The sequence below is a fragment of the Kogia breviceps genome, chromosome 1, assembly GCF_026419965.1.
Source record: "Kogia breviceps isolate mKogBre1 chromosome 1, mKogBre1 haplotype 1, whole genome shotgun sequence".
NCBI classification, from domain to species: Eukaryota; Metazoa; Chordata; class Mammalia; order Artiodactyla; family Physeteridae; genus Kogia; species Kogia breviceps.
In genome coordinates, this window is record NC_081310.1 from 153,710,578 (window position 1) to 153,735,265 (window position 24,688).

The 24,688-nt window shown below is 43.4% G+C and overlaps 1 protein-coding gene across 23 annotated transcripts in view; it reads left to right on the forward strand.

Annotated features, from left to right (window-relative positions):
* The window catches only part of DAB1 (DAB adaptor protein 1), a 1,205,719-nt gene that overhangs the window by 770,851 nt on the left and 410,180 nt on the right, over window positions 1–24,688 (forward strand). For 3 of the 23 annotated variants that reach the window (XM_067006927.1, XM_067006924.1, XM_067006931.1), the window contains one exon: window positions 18,343–18,406. The exons of 11 other annotated variants lie outside the window; for them this stretch is intronic. The gene's annotated coding sequence lies outside the window, so the exon portion shown is untranslated. Of the gene's footprint in view, window positions 1–11,503; window positions 11,730–11,813; window positions 11,993–12,892; window positions 12,933–18,342; window positions 18,407–24,688 lie in introns of those variants that run through there. 9 more of the 23 variants (XM_067006936.1, XM_067006945.1, XM_067006954.1 and 6 more) reach the window with 5 other exon arrangements.

The following is a 24,688-nucleotide window of genomic DNA, read 5'->3' on the forward strand; positions in this document are numbered from 1 at the left end:
TTGGTAACTTAAAACAACAGATATTTATTTTCTTATAGCTCTAGGGGCCAGAAGTCCAAAATCAGCTGTGTGCTTAGGGAAGTATCTGTTCCCTGCCTCTTCCAGTCTCTTGTGGCTGCAGGTGTTCCTTGGTTTGTGGCCACATCACTCCAATCTCTGCCTCTGTGGTCACATTGCCTCCTTCTCTTCTCTGTCTTTCCTCAATGTGTGTCTTATAAGGAACACTCGTAATTGGATTTAGGACCCACTTGTATAATCCAGGATTGTCTTCTCATCTCAAGATCCTAACTTGTGTACCAAGACTGCAAAAATTCTTTCCAAATAAGCTCACATTCACAGATTCCTGGGATTAGGAGGTGGACATATATTTTTGGGAGACACCATTCAACCCACTACAGTGACCAAACAAACACAAAAACTACAAGCAAAAACAAAAACATTTCTTTGGCCTTATGGAGTTTATAGTCTACTAGGGGAAATAGAGATGAAGTCAAGATATAATTATAAAATACAATTATATATTATAGATAGTTATAAATAATAGTTATAGACTGTGATTAGGTCTATGAAGGGAAATTATAGGGTGCCTTCAAAGATTTTAACAAGGGGACCTCATTAAGGATGGAAGTCAGGTCAGACCTCTGGTCAAGTGGCATTTAAGCTGACCATCAGTGACTGTGTAGGAGTTGGGGCCTGGGGAGAGGGAGGCTGTTTGAGAGGTCGGGAAAGACTGTTCCAACAAACAGGACATTATGTGCCAAGGCTTTGAGATGGTGCTTTGTAGAAGTGAATGAAGGCCATTGTGGCTGGAGTACACTGATCAGGGGAAGAGTGGAGTGAGTTCAGGCTGGGTCAGATCATCGAGGGGCTTGAAAGCCTTTATAAAGACTTTTGGAAACCTAAATACAGTGAGGAACCACTGAGGTATTCTAAACAGGAGGATTTGAATTGCATTTTTTTAATGTTATTGCAGCTACTATTTGGACCTTGTGTTCCAGGGAAGCAAGAGTAAAAGCAGAAGAAAAGGAAGTTCTAGGCAAGAGGTGGCTATGACTGGGTCCAGGGTGATAGCAGGAGAGATGATGGAAGTGAATGTACTCGAGTTACATGTTGGAGGTAGAATTGACATGGTTTGGGAAAGGAGTGGCTATAGAGAAATGAAGCTTCAAGGATGCTTTCAGTCTGTTGGAGGGACAGGCATTAAACAAATGACTATAATACAGCGATTCATAAGGTGATTAAATAATACAGATGAGAGAACAAGTGATAGTACCTAGAACAGGGTTGGGATGGGGTGGGTAGAATGCCAAAGTTTGAACTAGGCTTTGAAGAATGTTAGTTAGGCAAAATGGTAGAGAAGAGCATTTCATATAGAGGGAGGAGCATGAGGAAAAATATCCAGAGACATGAAGGTGCATGGTGTGTGTGTGTTCAGGGAGCTAGGAGGATCCCTGGGAGGGAAGCGTGCAAGAGAATGTGGTACGTGGGCCTCTCACTGCCGTGGCCTCTCCCGTTGAGGAGCACAGGCTCCGGACGCGCAGGCTCAGCGGCCATGGCTCATGGGCCCAGCCGCTCCGCGGCATGTGGGATCTTCCCGGACCGGGGCACGAACCCATGACCCCTGCATCGGCAGGCAGACTCTCAACCACTGCGCCACCAGGGAAGCCCCAGCATCTCTTTTTAATATTTATCATGGTCCTTTGCACACAGTAGTATGTTGGTTCTTCCTATGACCTGGCCTTCCTACTATAAACCCATTCCAACTGAGTGTGACCATCTCAGGTCATCCCACTAAACCAGAAACTACAGACTCACATGTCCCTAAACTGCATAAACATTATGATTTAGTTAATCCAGATACAGAAGATGCCCAATGACTAAGTGTCCTTTTTTAGAATTTGGCAGGAAATATTAACTTTCTTCTGGAAGTAACATTATGTGCCCATGATAGATACTTGTTTAGTTTATTTTTAAGTGAATACACAAGATTTCAGGCTCTTTTATTCTCAGTGTACATGAGTAGTGGTGTTTGGGTAGGGGTGTGATGCAGCAAAAAGTAGGAAGGAAATGCCTGATGTCAGGGTGGGTTGGATATATTAGTTGACCTTCTTTCTTCTATGAGAGTGATGTGTCTACCTCACAAATTCGACCCTTTCCCTCAAATGTTCAAAGCCTTTTGATAGTTTCCATTCACCTGTATCAGTAGTTTCCAAAATAGCTTCCACTGATACACATGTGGCAGACGACATTCACAGGAGTGGTACTCTTCTACCGGGTAAGACCCAGGGTCATTGACACTTCTGGGCATGTCAGCTGTATGTCTTACTCTTTATCTCCTAGGCAGGAAAACATATGGGAATGCAAGAGCCTGAGAGTAACATTTTTATAGGGATAACGATGTGCTATAGTATACCACCCAAGTAAATGTTTGCAAATATGGGGAATTTTATGATCAATGATTATTGATTTTGGGGAAAAGAAGCTCACTCAAAAAAATTAAAAAATCTACCAGTGTCTTAATACTTGTCATGCTTAGCATGACTAAGGGCATTTTTTTAAGGCAGTTTGAGTACCAGTATTTGCAGTAGAGTTACCAAAGCTTTTCATGGCTATACTCTGGAATATCTGTGCTTATTATCCCAAGGGTAGATTTTGTAGAGACAGTTGAGTGACCAGAAAGGAGATAGCCATGTGCCAATTAGTGATTACTACTGCAACCTCTATTACTGATAGCCACTGATTTATTAAGTTTCTTAGCATATACCAAGTAGTATGGCAAACGTTTATAAACACTATTTTATTGACTAATTAAAATAGACACTAGAATCATCTATCATTATCCCCATTTTACAGGAGAGGTAAGTGCAGCTGAGAGTTGAAGAACTCACCCCAATTCACACCCTTGTAGTGTCAGAACTAATATTAGAAATGAAGCTGTGGTTTAAAATTATATGATCTTAATCACTATTTATGCTTTATTCTATATTTATAAATGTACAATAAAACTGCTACCTGGGATACATATAGAAGAGACTCTATATTTCTAATCATTCTGGAGATATCCCTTAGAGAATAGGCATGGCTAACAAGAGCTTCATGTTTTTTCTCCCCAAGGCACAGGAAGACAGACAAAAGCCGTGGAGAACTTTGCCTTGGCATCCTTTGACAACATTCCACACACCATACTCCTCTCTCCCTCCCTCCCTTCATTCTTTCCTTCCTTCCTCTGTCATCCATTCTCCTGTCTTTCTTCAAAACTCCCAGTTAGATTGTGATCTAAACATTCTTAATTAAAGGTGTTTTCATCTCTTCATAAGGTGCTCCTTATATATTTTTGTTTGATGACTGCTCACTGGTGGAATTACAACCACATCGGCTCAGTCACCCTGGACATTAGTGCAGGGACAGATGTTGCATACATCTCTTTCTCTCTGCCGTTTATAAAGAGCTTAGCATCTTCGCTAAGAGATTACAGTCTCTATGGGGGATCCAGACATGTGAAAAATGGCCCCAACGCATGGCAGGGATCAGGATTATAAGGAGACCCAACATATAAAAAAAGTGGAAAGAGAGAATGATTGAAGAAGGGAAGGAGCTTCATTTAAACTAGATCCTGCAGATTGGGAAGAATTTCAATAAATAGGAAAGGGAAAGAGCAATCCTGGAGGAGGAAACAGCATGAGCAGAGTAATGGAGACACACGTCGAAGGTGTGGTCAGGAAAAGACCCATCATCTGTGGTGCTTTGATCAGAGATATATGAGCATGCTACTAGAATATTATAAGATGAATTGTGGGAACATAGAGGAACGAACTGTTTTTTTTTTAATCATGGAGGGAAGCTTTTGCTCTGCGTGAAATTTCGGTGCCATATTTGTTGAAAGGCTCTCATTTCCTTCTTCACTTCCATCATTATTTTCATTGTTGTCATAATCACCATTATTAAACTTTATGATTTCATAGCTTTGTAAAAAATTTTATTTATTTATTTTTGGCTACGTTGTGTCTTCGTTGCTGTGTGCGGGCTTTCTTTAGTTGTGGTGAGCGGGGGCTACTCTTTGTTGCGGTGCGCGGGCTTTCTCATTACGGTGGCTTCTCTAGTTGCGAGCACGGGCTCTAGGTGTACAGACTTCAGTAGTTGTGGCACACGGGCTTAGTTGCTCCGTGGCACGTGGGATCTTCCCGGACCAGGGCTCGAACCTGTGTACCCTGCATCAGCAGGCGGATTCTTAACCACTGTGCCACCAGGGAAGCCCTATGGTTGCATAGCTTTTTACAATTTCTCATTCATGATTTCATTACGTCTTTAATACCTCCTCATTGAGTTGATGGCTTGGTTTTCATGGAAAGTAATGAAAACTGTAAATAATGCTGGCTAATACAATAAAAATGATATATTGCCTCATGTTATTTTTAAGGTAATGCTGGCTTTAGGCAGTGACTCAGTGATGTGACAGGATGTGATTTCTTTTGCTCTCTCTGCTTTGACCTCATTGAGTCCAACTTTATCATTAGGGCTGTCCCCTTTAGGAGCCCACACTGCTGCTTCCTGGGCTACAGGCTATTTTTGTCTCAGTATTTCCAGCAGAAGTTTGGATGGACAAAGTTAGGTTTTCTCCCAGCCCCTGAATCAACCAGTCTGGTCAAGGGGATGGAGTGTGATGGAGTGTGTTGACTGGCTTAGCTTAGGTCCTGTGCTCCAATCCAGAGTTGTGGATGAAGTCAGCTTCTGAGAAATCACATACTTTCCCAAATGTGAATTGAGGTTTTTAGGAAGGGAGAAAGGGACTGGGTGTGGTTGGGATAAATGCTAAAGAGGGAATTAAAGAGAATCCTTTAGAGAAACATAGGTACTTTTATTGCCATTTTGTAGATGAGGAGTGGACATTTATAGTCCTGTTACTTACGCAAAGATGAAATAGTTCCTTTTTTTAAAAAAGGCTACATACGTTGAGAGAGAAAAAAAAAATCTATACTGCATATGTCATTATGGGACTCCAGAAGGTGAAGGAATGTTACTATCCCCTCTGCAGAGACAGGGCAGACAAGTGTCATGGGCTGTGACACTGAGTAAGTTATTAAACTTCTCTTACCTTCAGTTTTTTTGAGGGGAGGGCTGGAAAATAGAGATAATAGTAGCTCCTACTTCACAGGGTTGTTAAGAGGATGAAATAAGACATTTACCAATCCAGGTGACCAAATGTTTTTCCCTTCATTATGGGTTTAATTTTTACAACTTCCAGGGAAGTAACCGAAAGCATCCTGTCTTAAGAGATGAAATTCCTGAGGCTGATGAATTTCTTCTGGTTATTAGCCGCAGGAAATACCAAACCCAAGTCTTGGGATTCCAAGCCTTACTCACTCTCTTTCCACTACACCCTGCCTCTGCTTAATGAGATCCCCAGCTCTTTGCATCTTTGCCTTGCAGTTACAGGATCCACACTGAGGGAACTATACATGCAAATTATTATTAGCATGAAAACGGGTAATTATTATTTTTTACATTCGCGTCATCGCAGATAATCTTTGTGTTAGACATTCTTTAGCAATGAATGACTGAACTAGAAGGCTTGCGGTTCATTCAGAGGGTCATTAATTCTAAATAAGAAATTCATTTACTGTCACTCCTGTTGCTTAAACAATGCAGAGCAAAGAGTGAGTGTAGAGCAATTTCAGATTGTAAAGGCTGAGCCGGAAGCTGGAAATCACCTAGCCCAACCTTTTAATTTACATATGAGTGAAATGAGGGCCTGAATAGGGAAGGTCACACAGTTAATTAGTGGCAGAGCTGGGACTAGCATTTTCTTTACTTCTATGCCAAAGTCTTGCCATTAAAGCATGAATGCTGATCATCGGACTCCTATTTGGTTAGGAATTCCCTGATTACTTAAAACACATTGAGTGCTTAGGATAGAGACACTTCATGTGCTAAAGGTTCCAAAATGAAAATATATGAAGAACCTTTCACAAATTCCCTTGTGCTGTAATTAATTTTAATCTTCATTGTTTCTACAAGGCACTGGTGGGAAGAAAAAACAAGTATCTGTATCTATTGAATGGTCTTATTTGAGTCCTGCCAATGTAAAGGTATGAACTAAAAACATTTTACACTAAAGCAGAGCAAATTGCTTATGGTAACCATTGCATCATGAAGGAACACAATGAAGAATTAAGTTCAAATTACTTATCACGTCTCTTCCATTTTCTAAGTTTTTAAAGTAGAAAATTGCACAGTATAATTACTGTAAGTTAATTTGCATTCATATTACAATTCAGTGAGCAATTACATTCTTTTTTATTTAAAAAAACATTTTATAAAGTGTGATTTGCATCAGTATGTTTCCAGGAAAAGTGGTGACTTTTCCCTGTGGAAAGTTTTCATACAAATTCAACCATGCAGCCTGTATCTTCCGGTATAGAGTTATAGCCTCTTATTGGCTTCTTGGGACAGGAGAGGAGAGAACCATGTGAAGTGTGACTGTGGTTTCAGAGCTTTTTAATAAGAACTCTTCAGGGCATCATAGAATTATCAGGGTTTAGAAGGAGAATTTAAAGGTCTTATTGCTCAAGACTTCTTTCCCCCATTCACTTCCTCCATCTGAAGCTTGAATTTCTCCATTGAATTCCTGCCAAGCCATCATCCAAACTATATTTGATTAACTCCTTTGCCAGGAAATTCTTTGCCTTCTGATGACACCCACATCATCACTGGTCAGTGCTTTCATTTTGTGGAAGATGCTCCATTTTGGCCTAAATATCCTTGCATTAATGTACTTTAAAGGATACTTTTTTTTTTTTTTAACACATTCATTGCTTTGGCAGTGCTATGCACAACATACAGCACTCTTTTTATATTGAGAGTAGAATATTTTATTCAGAACTTGCAATATTAGCACAGATATATGTTGGGCCATCATAGTGAGGCAGGAGATAGATGGGCCTCAGTCTGAACACCTGGAGTTTGTCCCCTGTGGACAGATACTCCAAAATGGCAGGAGGGAGGAGAAGCTAAGCCCTGTCCAGATAAGAGATAAAAGACCACGTATTCTTCATTCTCGAAGTCAAGGAGACCTTCCCGACTACACACATGCACAAGGGCTCCTTGGTAGTCAAAAGGGGAGGGGCGTCACCTCATAGTAGGTGATGTCAACCTACCTGTAGGCCTCTTCGCTGGAATCCATCTTGGCTAAGAGATGTGTGCACACGCATGGGAGGATCCTGAAATAAACTAAATATGGACTCAGAACCAGGCAAAGCAAGATGATTGGCCAAAGGAAACCCGGAAGACATGCCCCATAAAAGTGATTCAAACTACCACAAGGGAGCGACTCTCTCTGAGCCCACCTGTGTGTCTATCCACACATACCGTTTTCCCTCCCAATAAACACTTTACTGTTTCATTACTTTCCGTCTCTATGTGGAAATTCTTTTCTATACAGCTGACAGGCCAGGGTCTTGTCACTGACCACTGGTCCCTGGTGGTCTAGTGGCTAGGATTCAGTGCTCTCACTGCTGCGGCCTGACTTTAATCTCTGGCTGGGAACCAAAACCCTGCTTCAAGCTGCTGCAGGCCAAGGCCACCGGAGATCAGAAGTGTGGTTCCCATAAACATGTGGGGTCTCACTGGCTGCTCCACTTTCTCTGTGCGTGCTCTTTTGAAAATTGTTTAAATTAAGATAAAATAGATATATATTGAAATGCATAGATCTTAAGATTAGTTTGATCAGTTTTGATGAACGTATTTGCCTATTTAAAACAACCCTGCATTAAAGATATAATATATTCCATTATCCCAGAAAGTACCTTGTGCCCCTTTCCAGGCAATCCCCCTCCACAGAGGTAACTACTGTTCTAATATTTCTTATCATAGATTTATTTTTCCTGTTTTTGATCCTCATATCGGTGGAATCATAATACCTTTCCCTGCTTCACCTGGTTACTCAGTTATCTTTCAAGATGGTATCACTTCCTTCACAAAGTCTTAACATCCTACTCTGGGTTATATGCCCAGATTTGATGCCCCCCTAGCATCCTGTACTCAGCACTATCACTATCATAGCATTTACTGCAATGCAATGCAATGCAATGATGGGTTTCCTTCATGGGCCTGTAAGTTGTTTAAGAGCAAATCTTTTTTTTTTTTTCCTTTTTATTTTCTTCTTCTGCCAGTGCCCAACATTGTGCCTAGTATAGAGTAAGCAATCGGTAAATATTTTTTGAATAAACAAATTGAATCTGAGTGTGGTCTTGAATGAAAGGGACCATGAGAGGCTTATATACCTTTGGTATTAACCTTTGAAATTTTGTGCATTCTGTATTTTAGTATACTTGGAATACATGATGTTTCTAATAAGCTGGGTGGAAATGTTCCTACTGAACGTTATTCAGAATTTTATTAATTTGAGAGCTTTATGTGTAGAGAAATATTAGCAAATTCCTGGCATAAGTGAGCACTACAAACTATTTAATAAACAGTGGCTATGTAATAATTTGTTTGAAATCCCCAGAGCTTACAGTGCAAATTCATTTTATTATACTCCATCCAATGAGAGGTATATTTGAAATGACTGTAGGAATAAACAGAATTTTAAGTAATGTACACAATTAAGTAATAATACACAAAATGAGCTACTTTTCATCCCTTCCTTTGGAGGAGTGATTATTGCTAGTTGAATTTATGATTTCTGACATTTGGTTTTGCTTTCAATTGCAGGTCAGTCTCAAGCAGTACTTATAGAGGATGCCTCTCTGGGTGTCTTAAGAATCACGTGCATAGGGATGAATTACGTGAAGTTCAATAAAACTCCTTTCTACCCATCTGTATGCTACTCATGCCCATAGTTTTTATTCAGTTGACTCAGAGATCCTTAAAGGCAGGATCTGTTTCTGATTTACCATCATTATTTCCAATGCCTTGCACAATGCCTGATATAGAAAATGGACTCCATAAACGCTCGTTGATTTAAAGTGAACTATTTTTAGAATTGTTCTGGAATGAGAACCAATGCTTACCGGGTGACTTATTCAGTGCTAGCCATGTTCAATATATTTTTCCATTTAAAGCTTGCACAGTCTCATGAAGCAGGTATCACTACTGTAGAACTGAGATTTTGAAGCTCAGAGAGGTAAGTAACTTGTCAAAGATGACTCAGGATCCAGTACACACCAAGAGGAGGACTCCTCTATCTGGGCTGTCATGAAGGTTAAATGAGTTAATGAATGGAAAGCACCCAGAATGGTGCCTGGAATGTAATAAGCAATGTAAACATTTTTGCTGTTTCTCAGGGTAGATGATAAAGGAATGTTTATTGATTTTTTCTTTATGCCACACATAATACAAACTATATTATTATTTAAGAGAAGAAAAAAAACACCCTAATATTTAAGTAAGTTGTTTCTTGACATGTTTGGCATAAAAACTTAAAATGGTACTTTAAGGTTTGATTTGGTTTAACCCTGAAGACTCTTAGGTCCTTGGTGGGCAGCTTGTTTGCAGTTAGAAGCTGTATAACTTTCTTGCAGCCTGGAGTTGGGAACAGTTGTAGCTTGTTGCCCCTGTCAGATTTAATGGGAATTTGCTGAGTTTCCCTGGTGCACCTTCTCCAACACTGAACAGAGAGTTTTACATGAGCATCTTCCATTTTTATCACTGAGCCACTCGGTGTCAGGTATTCCCTTCAAAGTCTGTAATCATAACCTCATCTGAAAACAGAACAAGGTGGAAGGGGTTGAAGTCCACAATTCTCAAAGGCAGGGCCTTAACATGTGTATAAATTGTTTTGATGTTTCACAGCTGTCTCAAGCATTGAGAAACTTTTTGGGAGAGTCAACGAAAAGTTAGACCCATGTTCAATCACGTAAGGTTTGACATTTGTCCCAGTTGTTTGAAGTGCATAACAGTTTTCTACACCCCCTTTCTCTATTTCAGTGAGGTCTTCTGTGGTTTGTCCATGTCCCTTGGTTTTCTTTGAATTGAGTTCAGACTCGGGAGGTCTGTCTTTGTAGACGAGGAAACTGATAGAGCTGCCTGGAGAGCCTGAACTTTCTACTAATGTATCTTAAGTGTTCTGTAGCAACTCTTGCCACTTTCTAGAACTTTAGAAAAGTTGGAGAGACTTGAGCCACTTTCTCTGGTCCCCACCATTAGGTTCTCTGGTCACACCGGGAAGTAAATAGAAACAGTAGTATCCACCGGTGGTACCTCCCTCTCACCTCGTTGGGGGTTCCCTCGCATCAACTTTTCTCCCAAGATTGCATCCTGCCAATGACCTCACGCATTTTTCCTGTCTCTGTGTAAGCTGCTATCTTTTCAGGAGGTGCACGACAGCCTCTGTCTGCTGGGGCCTCCATTTGTACAGCAGCTGTTATTATGGAATAAGTTTAATGGGTCGTGAATTTTGTGGAGACAGGGAAGGTCTCTCGACCACTTTGTATGTACCAGCCATGGGCCTACTGGCTCTACAAGTAGTACATTAGTCTAAATATTTTTAGCCCATTGACTCTGGAGGTAATAACCCTAAATGCTTCATTAAATTTTCATGGCTGAGTGATGGAAACTAAAAACAAACAAACAAACAAAAAACAAAGCCCGAATCAGCCGCATTAGTTTCATTTATTACCCAGCTGTTAGACAGGAGTGTGGCCCTTAAAGAGAATAAAACTAAACTTTTTAAGGAACTGTAGCCAGTCTCTTCTTTTCCTTCCCCGCGCCCTGCTTCAACAGCACAGGACTTCACTCGATGTTTTTCCCTCCCACACCTGGCATTCGGGACTCTGGAGATGGGTGTGCCACGACAGTCTGTGGAATCCGGCCTCAGGGCTGAAGAATTTTCAGACTCACACACTCTTCTGAGATTTGGCGGATCTTTGTAAGCTAGGACCAGAAGTAGGGAGCAACTGATTGCATCCTGGCTGGAGCCTTCTCCTGCGCGTGTCCTAATCTGGGATTGTTTACTCCCGGACATTTTGAGAACCAGAGTTGGGAGGGTGGACGGCAGGGGGAAACGTTGGGGGTTAACTGGGGCCTGAACACCCTCAGGGGCCTGAGTCCCTCCCTAGAACTCAGGAAAGAGTGATAAGATGCACGCTTCCTCCCTCTCCCAACTTTGCCTGGGAAGCCTCGGTGACGACAGGGGCGCACGAGCTAGGGTTGGCCGCTGGGACCTAGAGCCCCCTCCTGCGAAGGGGAGCGGGGACCACACGTCGGCGCGGGACCTGCCCTCGAGTTTTCCTGCACTAGCGCTTTTTCCATTTGGGTCCATTTGGGTATGCGCATGTTTAGAGGCCTGGACGATAAGAGAGTAGACCCTAGAGAAAAATGAGGGAGGCCGGGCGGGGGCGGCTGGTGGCGATGGTGAGTGGCAAAAACAGGGAATACTTTGTGAGAAACCCGAGTCTGGTGGCTTTTACCCCATCTCGCCCTCACTCCCTCCCCGCCCACGCAGCCGGGGCGGAGACCCGGCGCTCTGGGCTCGGCTCTCCTCCACCACGCCGGGATGGGGAGTGAGCGGCAAGGCTCCAGAGGCGCGACTGCGAACCGCGGCGCCCCCGCTCGCTCGCTCGCTAGCTCTTCCTCCTCCTCGTCGCCACCGCGACTCCGCTAAGCTCTCGGAACGCGCTCGGGCGGCGCACAGAGCACCCGGGCGGGAGCGAGAGCCGCGAGGCCGAGGCGAGGGGAGCGCGGCGGGCGGCCGGGCGGCCAGACGGCGGCTGCGGCCGGGGAGCGGGCAGGTGAGCGGCGCCGGGCGGGCGCGGGGCTGGCGGGGCGGGGGCGGGGGCGCGGGCGCGGGAGGAGGCGGGTCTGCGCGCGGGGCGGTCTCCTCCCCCTGCTCTGACGCGGGGCCCGTGGCTCCCGGGGAGAATGGACCCAGCTCGGCTCTCGCCCGGGCTTCCCCGGGCTGGAGAGCGCGCCTGAGTGCCGCCGCCCGCCGGGCATGGGGAACCGCTTCCTGGGCGGCTGCGGCAGCGGAGGAGAATGCTCTCGGCGAGCCTAGGTGAGGCACGGCGGTGGGGTCGCGGCCGTCCCGGAGTTCAGCGCGGGCAGGTGTCGGCGGGTACGCGGCGCCCGGATGCCTAGGTGGCTCCGTCGGCGTCCCCGGGCGCGGAGGAGGGCTCCTGGGGCGTTCCTCTCGGGAGTTTGGCCAGGAGTGCGGCGGGGATGGAGACTGCAGTTTTCCTCCCTGTTCCTCCACTTGCTGGAGGGGGGAAGGCGCCTCTGCTCCTTCCTTATGGGTCTCCTCCTACCACCCCTTATCTTCCTACTTCTGACTACGCGCGGTTCTCTTTCCAGACCTGCTCACCTAATACATTCATCTCTCTCCGGGACACCTTGCACCTTCCTCCTTCCTGCGGCCCCGTCTCTATCCACCCACGAGCCTTCCTTCTCCCACTCCAAAACCTACCTGGTACTCCCGAGCCCCTCCTCAGCCGCGCTGCCGGCGTCCCCAGGTCGGACCCTCTTCCCTGCTCAGCCAAACCCGGTTTTCACTTCCCTACTCCTCGGTAGCGCTGCGGTTCTGCTCCGACCTGCCGAAAAGCGAGATCTATCCCAGTGGCCCCTACCCTTTCGCAAACACCATCAGAGCCGGACCCCGCGTCTCCTCGGAACCCATCTCTTCCCGAGTCCTCCATCGACTCGGTTCTCTGCTGTCGCCCCTTGCATTCCACTCCCCAGCACCACCCGCGCCGCCCTCCACTCCGATAGCTCTCCTCCCCACCCGCCCCTCTTGCTTCTCTCTGATCCAGACTTGACGCTCTGCCTCGGCTGCAGAGCCAGGTTTCCCCACCCCCCTACTGGGGAAACTTTAAAATCCATGTGGCTCGGTTCATAAAGGAGGCCTAAAAGGAGGACTCAACCGCCGAGAGATACTGGAGCCAAGGATGGCGGAGGTTGTGTCGTGGCGTCGGAAAGGAGCTGTAGGCTGAGTATACTAAGTACATTTCAAAACCCTGGTTGCTGCAGCCGGGACTCTCCTCCCGACGCTGGCTCGTCCCGCGGAGTATTATTGTGACCCCTGGTGGGAGGGCGCGTGTATTCTCTGCACTTTTTAAAGCACTTTTTTTTTTTTTGGTGGTAGTGCTGGTGGACGGGATGAAGGGGGCACGAGGGGAAGGTTGTTTTAAGAGGTTGATGCCGCTGGGCTCCTGCGTTGCTCCCTCCCGGACCCGCCAGACTGTGTATGTTTCACTCCCTGTAAACTAACCTCGCCCCCCCCACCCCAATTCCAGCCTGCAGCACACAAGTCCTCATTGTTGGGGGTCTGCCTGGGCACTTCCGCCTGGGCTGGGAGAATCTGGAGGAATGAGGTGGGGGTGGGGAGGCCGGGGGCGCCGGGCGACCGCGGTGTGGCTCTCGCTCTCTGCTCAGTGGCGGCGGATGGAGTGCAGAGCGCCGCGGCGCGGGCATCGGTGCACTCCGGAGCTTGTCTCCCAGGGTGGGGTGCGCGCCCGCGTGGGTCGGCGTCTGAGTGTGCGTTTGGATGCCGGCGCACACTTGGGTTTTAGTTCGTTAAGAAAGAGGGACTAGTTGAGAGGTTGCCGCAGAGTGCGTGTTTTGCTGCCCCGAGGTGGGCGGGCGAGTCCTCCGAGAAGGATGCTACACTGCAGCTCCTAACATACCGGCGGGGAACGGAGCAAGGATCCGCTGCTGTCGCTTCTTACTCCTCCTTCCTGCTGGCCCGTTCAACGCACTTTCAAAATGTTGATGGTTTTGAATAAAGGCCTTGTGGGGGGTTCCGCTGACATTACATCGCACTTCACATGTTTTCTAGTAATCATATAAATTAAAGGTGGCTTGCGTTTAGAACCCCCTAATTATCCGGTTCACGTTTGTACATTTATGTGCCAATTATAGGTCTTCGGGAAGTCCTTAAAATTATAAACCATCCTCACCCCCTGAATTAGCACCCATTGCTTTTATTATCCCAGTGAGTGATTCTGGATGGAACCCTGAATTGCACGTGCAAGATAGAGGAGGAGGGGGAAGTGGAGAGGTTGGATGGATTAGGGACACTCCACAGCTTCTCAGCCCACCCCCATCTCTTTCACTCTCCATCCTGACAAGGGTTGGTGACAAGTCTGGAATCTGAAGGGGATCACAGATTTTCCTGGTTTCCTGTTGAGAAGGGCGACCTTATGAAAACTGTATAAAAGTCAACTTCTAAGCAATCAGAAATTGTCTGCTGATGTCCTTGATTGAAATCCCAGCATTCAAATGGAGTATTGAAAACTCGAAGAAATGGCTTTTGAAGCGCTATTGTTCTTTTCCTTACAGAGAGGCCTTCTTAAGGGTTTAGGAAGTTCAAAATGCGATGATTTGAAAGACTGACATTGTAACTATTAGGCAACGGTGAGAGGATCGGATCCGCAGGGATGAGAGAAGAGGGCGAAGTGGGGAGTACGAACGTGTTGTTACTATCTCGCCGCTACCAAGTGGAAATTCAGTTCTACACAGCAAGTTAGTAATTAAATCTCTGACTAAAGCAGATTTAGAAGATGATTTTTAGTGGTTTTTTTTTTTTTTTTCCTCTCCTTTTGGGTGATGGTTTGCTTAAGGTCTGAATAGGCATATCTGAAACATTTAATCATGTTCATTGTATTCAACAATAAAATCTGAATAAAAATTGCATACTGTTGATGCAGCTCATCTCACAGGCTGTTTCACAGTATGTTTCATTTGCAAGACAGACCATTGTGTGAGGCTGCAGGGAAGGCATGGTATCACTTATTGTTCATTTTCTCCCAAAGCCAGAGGGGAATCCGCTGCTCCCACTACTCTGCCCTCCAAGGAATTTTTTTCTTAAATGGGTGGGTGTTTGGCTTGGTCCCTGATAGTACCCATCTTAAAAACGGCCTTTGGTGGATTTCGGGTGCCTGAAGCCACCCTGCAGGCAGAGGAAGAATCTAATTGAGGCAGCATTTGCATTTTGATAATTCACTCAAGTCAAACATTTGGTTTTGCTGGGGTTTAATCCTTCTCTCAAGATAATAAAGCTACCAAAGCGAGAAAAATCACAGTGTATGTCTGTTAGATGGCACTTTACAAAGTTGCATATATTGAAGGCGGTTGTCAGGAACTTTTAGTGTTACTGAGGGCTAACTGTAACAAAAAATGTTCACTGGTTGAGTTAAGTGATTGAGGATGAATCACTTGACCTCTCAGAACCTCAGTTTCATCATTTGCACAACAGGGACAATATTATCAATACTTTGTGGAGCTGTGAGCAATTTTATGGGGGAAAATGTCTCATTGGGGGCTTTGGCACTTAGCAGGATTTCAGGAGAATGGTAACTTTTAGTAGTAGAGAGCATGGAATTCTGCTAAGGAGAGAGGATGGTATTTGGAATTGGAAGGGCAGGATGGAATCCAGCTACTGGATTGGCAAATCACCTCTCTTAGTATAATAAAAATAGGAATAATTCACCTTTGCGGGGCACTTACTAAGACTCACACTTAAGCACTTCACATGCATTAACTTATTTAATCCTTCAGTAACCCTAGGAAGTGCATACTTGTATTCTTATTCTCATTTGATTGACAAGGAAAGTGGGGCACAGAGAGAGTTGGTAACTGGCCCAAGGTCATACAGCAACTGATACAATTTAAATCCAAGCTTTCAGTCCTAACGACTATGTTAGGTGGGGAGGTGAGTTCCATCTCCCAGGGTGCTTGTCACATTTAATGGGGAATAATGGAATAGTTAGACTTCCTGTAGGAGAAAACTACAGGCTGTTGCCAATTTCAGATGCCAACAGCGTAAAATGGGTACTTCTCTATTACCAACAGGGCATTAGGCTGATGGTGGACATTTTGAACACTTCTGACATCGTGGCAGGTATTGGTTCACATATGTCACTGTGTTAGTATATTCAGTAACTGGGTAGGCAGTGATTGCATTACTGCTCTTATTGGTTACCCGTGGAGGTACGCAGAGATTCTCAAAATTAAGAGGTGGTATAACAGGTCTTTAGAAGTCTGGAATTGGGTGCTAGGCGGCCTGGGTTCAGACCTCAGTTCCCCCAGTGCTGCCTGCTGTGTGGCTTTGACCAGCTTATCTAACTTCTCTGTGCTTCAATTTTCTTTATAATAAAAAGCTACCTGCCACATAAGATTGTTGTGAGAATTATAGGAATTAACACCAAGTGCTTAGAATAGTACCCAGCATGTGATGTTATTTAACTGTAAATGTTATCCTTCAAAGAAGAGAAAAATCCTTTTCCTTGAAAATAAAAAAGTTTTCTGTTCGTCACTGATATCCTAAGACTTAAATATCCTAAGAGTATCTGGCCTGTTGTTTTTTGTTTTTGCTTTTTTGCTAACCAGGAGGTAGAGAGGAGGAGAGATATTTAAGGAGTTCAGGCAAAGGTTTTGTTTTGTGTTTGGCTTATTGGAAATATTTCGTTGAACATTTCTCCTCTTTGTGAAGGGAATGGTGAAATCTTCATAATGCTCAGATCTCTATGTCATTGCACTTTTCAGCCGTTATTTTCAAGGAAATAAAATGACTATTGGATGGATTAAATTCTAGGAGTAGTTAGTCAACTCTTCCCAATTTATAGATTGGAAAGCAAATCAGACTTGGGGTGATGCATAACTGTACAACTGAGAGGCACCATCAGAACCCAGAATTCTTTGACCACTGCTCCTTCTTCTAGACCAGACTGTCTCCTATACCAGGATAGAGTAGTGGCCTGAAATATAAATAGAATTGGAGCAGGAAGGGATGGTGCGCGGTGGGGTGGGTATTACCAGCTAAGAGCGGAAGCCAGCCAGATCTTCTGTGCTGAAAAAAGAGTGTCCAGTAGGAAAAGAAAACCCCTCCTCTGGGGTTATATCCATGAAAAACTAGCACAGAACTCAATCTATGAAATGTGTATCAGGATATGGACCTGTGTACAAAAAAGAAAAAAGACATTAAATCAATTAATCACTTTAACACTTCCCTTAGGTTGGAGAGCAAATGATCAGGTTTCTTTTTCTGTGAGATGCTCTTTGTATTTTTCTTCCATTGAGTTCTTAGAAATGGGAAGGTTTTGGTTTGATAATCGTGAAACTCCTCTGGCTTCTATTTCGGGCAATATATGCTACCATATTCTATTGGAAAGAAATTGCCAGCTTGCTTTTATTATTATTGTTTTATTTTAACCTGACATGTAACCAGTCTACAGTGCCAGTGGGGGATTCTCATAAAGAGAAAACAGAAATAAAATTCTACTGAACAGGAGAACTCACAGCTCAAATGGTAAAAGTTTGTGGTATCAAAGATGTGTTGTTTGGCTTAGGGGATAAAATTAGAGGAGGTAAGGTAACAGACAATGTGAAGTTCAGAGTGAATTCAAGTCAGCTGTGTTGACCACCTACAGTGAGTCTTAGAAAATTAGCAGCCCTGTGTTGATAATTTGAGCATCATACCAATTTCTGACTCTCTGTTGGTCTGTTACTCTGTTGCTCAACTGGATCTATCCATTCACTCTTTATCATTTAAGCATCTCTTTCTCTTCCTTTGTCTCTTCTTGTGTTTATCCCTTTGTCTCTTTTTCATTCTTTATGTCAGTTTGTTCCTATTCTTGTTAGTGTCATAATCAACAGTAACAGCTGAAAATTATGAATATGCATAAAGAGTATCTGGAAATGGAGGCCACACATGTCCTGATACAGACATCACTCCTGTGTCCATTCAACATGTCTTACTAGCACCTCCTTTACCTGGCTCTGGTTCAGTGCTAGGCACTGCAGACAGTTCCAAGATGCAAAGGTACGGTCTCTCCCATCTGGGCACCTGGCCTTATACATAAATTGCTGCTACAGCATGACATGTGGTACAGAGAATATCTGTATAGCAGCGCTGAAAGCTTCCAGATGAGGAGTTATTTCTATCTGGAGAAAGGAAAGGATGGCTAAGGCTTCACAGAAGAGATTTCGTTTCAGCTGGAAGCTGGAGGTTGACCAGGAGTTTCTGAGGGGTTGAAGGCATTCCAGGTTGAAAGAACTATATGGGCAAAGACAGGCGGGCAAGAAGCTTCATCATTGGTTTGGGGATGGGCGTCCTGTTAAGAGTGGCTCTAAGGTAGCCTTTGTGGCTGAAATGGATTATTTTGTAGAGCTTTTTCCAAACTCTGTCCTGGGGGACACTGGTGTCCCCCAGGACGGTTATGAGTATTTCAAAAGAAAGGGCATTCACAAGGAAAAAAAGTTGCATGCTCAAAAATACTTAGGAAGCCCTGAATTATGTATCCTACTCTTAGTAAGACACAGTATTTACTGACATGTGAAAGCTGCAGAGATTTCCTGCAGTTAAGAAACTCATGTACCTCATTAAGAGTTTTCCAAACTTATTTTCTGCAGAATCTTTGATTTCAAGAGGTCCCTCTCAGTGTCTCATGAGATAGACTGGAGAAAAGGTTTGTAGGTAAGCACTTATGATTTTTGAGCAAAACAGTTAATTTGATTGAGAAGGTAATGCGTTTGATTTGAAATGTAATATGGTATATTTCTAAGACATATGAAAATGTGTACATAACAGTGAGTAGAAAACTCTGTCCCTATCACTCAGCCTAGGAAGGCAAAAGCCATGTAAGTGTAGTCGAAGCCACGTAGTAATCTCTCCCCATCAGATCTCCTTCCCTCCTGCCGGAGAGAACCACTATTCCACATTTGGTATTTATCATTCCATATAATTATTTTGAATATGCTTTCCAGAAGAACAGACTTAAAAAGAATTCCTTTGAATTCTCATCTAGTTTCTAGCTAGTCACTACAGAGATGATAAGAAATAGTACTTTGTCCAATAACTGTCCAGGAGAGGACATTTATAAGCTCTTTAGGGAGAAGGACTGTGGCTTCTACTTTTACCAACAGTGCCTAGAATATAGTAGATGCTCAGTAAGTGTCTGCTGGATTGAATTGAATTAAATGTGTGTACTTTTATGTGGTTCATTAAGCTCATGTGGATAGAAAGATTGGGGTAAGTTGCTTTTCACTGACAATATTGAAATTTTTTGTGATCAGCGATCTTGAAAACACATTCTTGTTTTTGGTGGCAGTTCTTTATTCTGTAATCTGGTTTGGAAATGAATAGTAACAATCAGCTATTGAAAGTCATCTCTGTTTTCTTGACATCTTTTGGAATCGTTAACAGTAACAACTTATTCAAACCGGTCCTGTAACTGATCCATTAGAACTATCCACTTTCATTACAGGAACAATGATAACCAGCAATGTTTTTAATCAAAAGGGAAACTTATCAATTAATGCTAATTAATTACTCAGTCCCTGGACACTAGATACTTTGAAGGTTTATGAGGTTCCCCGGGGAGTAACTTATTTTCAGTAACAAAGTTTATAATTACGCACCGTCATGCCAGGGCAAGCGTCTCTCTTCATAGAAGTGAGGGACATCCTCTTGAAAAAGCTCACGTCATCTAAAACTTATGTCATATTTGGGTGACATTTTCCTTTTTTATTATCCTAGCCTATATTCATATATTACTGTATACATGTATGTCAACATGTAGAGTGAATGTTAAAATGTTGCTGAGGAATGCATAGCAGAAAGAATGGGAGCGGAAAGAAAGTGGGAGACTTACAGGCTCTAAATCGTGGTTACATGGAAGATGGTGGCTTAGCTTTTCTCATAGGATTCAATGTTGATTATAGCTAAGATACACCCCTAGGATTTTCTGTCTTTGACTTGGCTGGTGCAGATTTTTCCCAGTAGATTTGGGAGTAGTAGTAAAAATCCCAACAGGTGGCAGGACGAGAGTTAACTTTGGATGTGAATGATTGTAAGTGATGCAGACACTGCCCAGAGAGTAAGGAAGCGAAGCCACGCATTACTGTTCCCTAGGGATTGCCCGGTGATACCCACCCACTCTGACCATGGCACGTGGTGGTGCTTGTCTTCAATCCCAGGACACGTTATTTTGAGCAGTATTACATGCATGCTCACAAGAGTTCTGAATATAAAACACAACCATTCAAACATACTCAAGTTAGACTAAAAGTGCTCGTAACCCAATTGAAGTCAAAGATGGGCCAGCCATATGCTGAATCTGAGCTACGGCATGTATTGTTAGAACATAGTTCCAATGAATGCAAAAAGGTTACTGTAATTTATTCCTTTGGGAAGCCGAATAGATTTATAGGCCACATAGAAGTTGGATTCTTGCCAGTCTTCTGCCATGTAACTTCTTAATTTTAATGTAGTTGAATTTATCAATCTTTTCTTATGGTTAGTACTTTTATGCCTTGTTTAAGAAAGCCTTTTTAAAAACCCTGATGTCATAAAGATTCTCCTTTATTATCCTCTAAAAGCTTTATTGTTTTTTCTTTCACATTTAGGTTCTATAATCCTTTCTTATAGTATATTTTCTGGAATTAATGTTTGGTGGAATATTAACAGCTATTACACCAATAATAGCATTGTTATTTCTAATTGTGGGATCGATATATACGTGTGTGAGGTAGGAATTTATTCTATTTTTTCTAATTTTCTTCCATATGGGGAAAAGTCATCCTGGCATTTAGGGTTAACTTATAGGCATATATTTTGTCCACTCTTCTGCGCAAGCTGCACTTCTTTATTATTATAGCTTTATAAAAAGCCTTGGTAATTGCAGGACAAACCCCCCATGATGTCCTTCAAAAGTAACTTGGCCTTTCTTGGCCTTTTGTCTTCCATATACGTTTTTTCCGTATACATTTTTTAATTGTCTTTTAAACTTACACTCAAATACTTAATGAGATTTGATTGGAATTAATTGTTTGAATTTATAGATTAACTCAGGGAAATGACATTACTATAATGTTGAGCCTTTCTACCCATAAACATAATACCTTCATCCATTTATTTAGTTCTTATTTAATGTCTTTCCATACAGATTATACATTTCTTCGTAAAGGTATGCATGCACTCTTTCGTTAGATTTATTTCCAGGTGCTTTATATTTTTGTTGTTGCTATTGTAAGTGCCACCTTTAAAATATTATATTTTCTAGGCATGCATTAGTTTTCATCATACTTCACCTGTATTTCTTATTCTGGATGGTGAGGGCTAGAAGGGGAGGAGAAAAACTGGTGGTTATGAGCGCTTACTAAACCTTAGGTTCTTTAGATACTCTGATTTGAACGCAGAACAGCCTCAAGGGAAGAGCTCTGGGTGGCTTAGCACCACCCTTGGCTGGGTCACTGCTGTCCTTTGCAGACCACCAGTGTAGGGCTTTCCTTTGTCCCAGTGGGTCAGGAGGTTGTGGAAGTGAGGATTGCGGCTGATGAGGGGTGATCACCCCGAGTAGCAGCCACTCACCTGGTTCAGGTGGCAGAGGCCTTTAAAAGACGTCTCTGGTTTTCCCCTGGAGTGAGGGGTTGTGCAGAGTCATCTGGCTGCCTGAGGGATGCAGTTTGACTGGTAGCTACAGTCTGGTTTGACTTTTCAGGTAGATCTCTCAGGTCAGTGAATATCGTTCCCACTTTCAATCAAGGAGCCAGAGGTCTAGGGAACTGAAAAGACGTGTGCAAGCCATCTAGCTGAGCTGAAATGAAGACCCAGGTCTCGCTACACCCATATCAATGCTCTTTCATTGCACCTTATTGTCTTAAGATCCTCAAATATTTGACGATGATGATATAGTGAAATACTGAAGCATTTTTCATTTGAGGAAACACCATTATGCATGGAAATTGTAACTTATATTTGCCCAAAGAGGGCTAATTGTAGAGCTTTCTGACTATAGCCCATGTGGTGATTGTTACCTGCCATTTGCTATCCTCTCTCTGTTGCTCTGTCTGTCTGTCTCTCTGGATTTCCTCATGCTATTAATTCTTTCATAAGCCTACTCCCACTCATTTCTCCCCATTCAAATCATATTTGTATATTAGAACCTAAGGCAGAATATCCATTTCTCTCTGAAAGTTACCCCTAGGACATCAGTGTCGATAAAATTTCAAATTTCTCTCCTCCCCTTGCCAGATGCTGTACTTCTTTCCTTCTTCTCTCACATTCTGTCATCAGCATATGTTTCATTATATTGTCTGGAATGAAAATAATGCACACCGCACTAGGTTAGGGTGATGTAAAAGAGGATGTCTCAAAGAAAGCAAGATTAAGGGACCAAAAATCTAACCACTTGGTTCTCCTGATAACACTATAAATTTTCTCTGTGCTATGTATGTGGGATCACAGGAGTGAGGTGAGATATCATACTGTATACATTCGACTGCTGCAGATGTCTCAGGGGAGGGGGAAGTCTTGACTTGTTTCAGTAGCCATAAGTCAGCGTGGCTGGGGGGAAAGGGGTACTGGACTAACATCGCCTTCTTTAAAAATATAAAGGTCAGGGCTTCCCTGGTGGCGCAGTGGTTGAGAATCCGCCTGCTGATGCAGGGGACACGGGTTCGTGCCCCGGTCCGGGAAGATCCCACATGCCGCGGAGCGGCTGGGCCCGTGAGCCATGGCCGCTGAGCCTGTGCGTCCGGAGCCTGTGCCCCGCAATGGGAGAGACCACAACAGTGAGAGGCCCGCGTACCACAAAAAAAAAAAAAAAAAAAAAAAAAAAAAAAAAAAAAAAAAAAAAAAATATAAAGGTCATTGACTTTACACACACAAGGACTGACTGCTGTATAGCATAGGGAATGCTGCTCAATATTCTGTAATAACCTAAATAGGAAAAGAATTTGAAAAAGAATAGATACATGTATGTGTATAACTGAATCAATTTGCTGTACACCTGAAACTAACACAACATTGTTAATCAACTGTACTCCAATATAAAATAAAAGTTAAAAAAAAACCATAAGGGTTCTACACCATAGGCTCAATCTAAGTTTGATGCTTCCTTCTATCTGCCTTTTGCGGTCAAGTGTATCTCTCTCAGGCTTCCCGAGCCCCAGACTCTGCTAAGCACCACACTTCATTACATCAGTTGTTCCGCTCCATGTGTGTTGATCTGGAGTCCTTTAAAGTTGAGGGTTTCTCAAGGACACTGTCAACTGGATTTCATGACCCATGTGCTTGGCCTATTGAGGAAGTTCACCGTAAACACTTGCTACCTTTAATTTTTAAAGGCTACCATAGTGCCTTTGCAGTGGAGGGGAAAGTATCCCTTTAGTGAACTATTTTGAGTCTATGAAAACAAAATAGGGCTTTCTGTTGTAATTTTGAACAGTTTCTTTTGGGACATGTTTTTAGCTCCTTTTATTCCAAAACTAAGCCTTTCCTGTCCTGTTCTTTGCTGTCCTCCCTCCTCTGCTTCCTTTCCCTTCTTCCTTTTTTTAAAAAATCAAATCAAAGGAGTTGCGTGAAATCAACAACAAAGACTTCTCAACTTATGGGTCTGTAGTGTGATTTTACAGTTACTGCAATGGGCAGTATTCCCTGTCTTTATCACATGCATTATTTCAGTGGAGGAGGAAGAATTTGGGGAGTAGTTGGGAGGTGGACTTTGCAGTTCCTTGTCAAATCCCATAGTAGCATAAGTATTTTATTTGGGTGATTGGTTACCTTTTGGATGATCTGTAGCTGGTTTAAAATTTCAGCCTAAAGATCGAAACTCTGACAACCAGGATATGTCAGGGCTGAAGAGTGCCTTTCTGTGCTATCCCCGAACACAGCCAAAACAACATCAGCTGCACCACTACGACTTTCAAGCCGAATTTAATTATTTTAACAATATGCACTATATCAGTGAGAATCTAGTCAGGAGACACATACCAGGTACCTTAATTGGAAGAATTCAATACAGGGAACTAGTAACAAAGATGTTGGAAGAGCTGAAAGTGTGACAGAGAGAGAAGGGATGGACACTAGCGAGAGCAGGAAGCCAGTTTGCTTCTAGATCTTAATCTGCAGGCATCAAGGGAGCGGGTGGTATTATCAGAGCCCAGGTGTTGAGGCTGTTGGAAATGTAAAGGAGGCTGCATAAGAGTGGTACCACACAGGGAGGGGCTGGAACTGTGGAGGAGACTCTGCCACAGCAGGGGATGCCACCTTGAAGCAGAAAGGGAGGGAGACCCTTGATCCTCCTCCTTCCTTCCTGTCTTCTGCCATCTTTCCCATTCAGTGAGCCTCACTGGGAGTTAGTTGGCCAGAAAACCTGGGGAAATGTAATTGGGACCAGCTTTCTGCCATGCTCAGCAGAGTGGAGGGGAAGGGCCAGGAGTGGATCTGAGAGAAACAGGCAAAGGACCAGTTCACACGCCAGGGAAATAAATCTCTTACAAAAGTGTTTATTAATATTGCAGACCTAAAGGAACACAACGGAGTTGCTCCTCTTCTCTCTCCTCCCACCCCAGCCCATCCAACCTCCCTCGCAGAATATTGAGAGTGACTCTGCTGGCAGCTGAATCTCTATCTTGTTAGGGTGAGCTGTGTTAATGTTGGGTGCCCTGCTGAGTAGGACAGCAGAGTAGGACTACAAAAAAAAAACACCTCAAAGTTGTTTTTTTTTTTTTTTTTTTTTTTTTAATAACTCATTTAGTGGCAAAATGTGACCTGACCTGAAGTGACTTGAAGTTCCTTATAATCTTTAGTGATCCCTTCAGGACTAGGCATACAGTGGCTCTAGAAGCATTAATGAATTTGATTACAGGGCATCACCCCAAACCCAGCTAGGGGTGTTACAAATAAAAGATAAATGTATGGCATAGTAAAGGCTGCCTTTCTAAAATGCAAAATAAAATCCACATTATGAACACA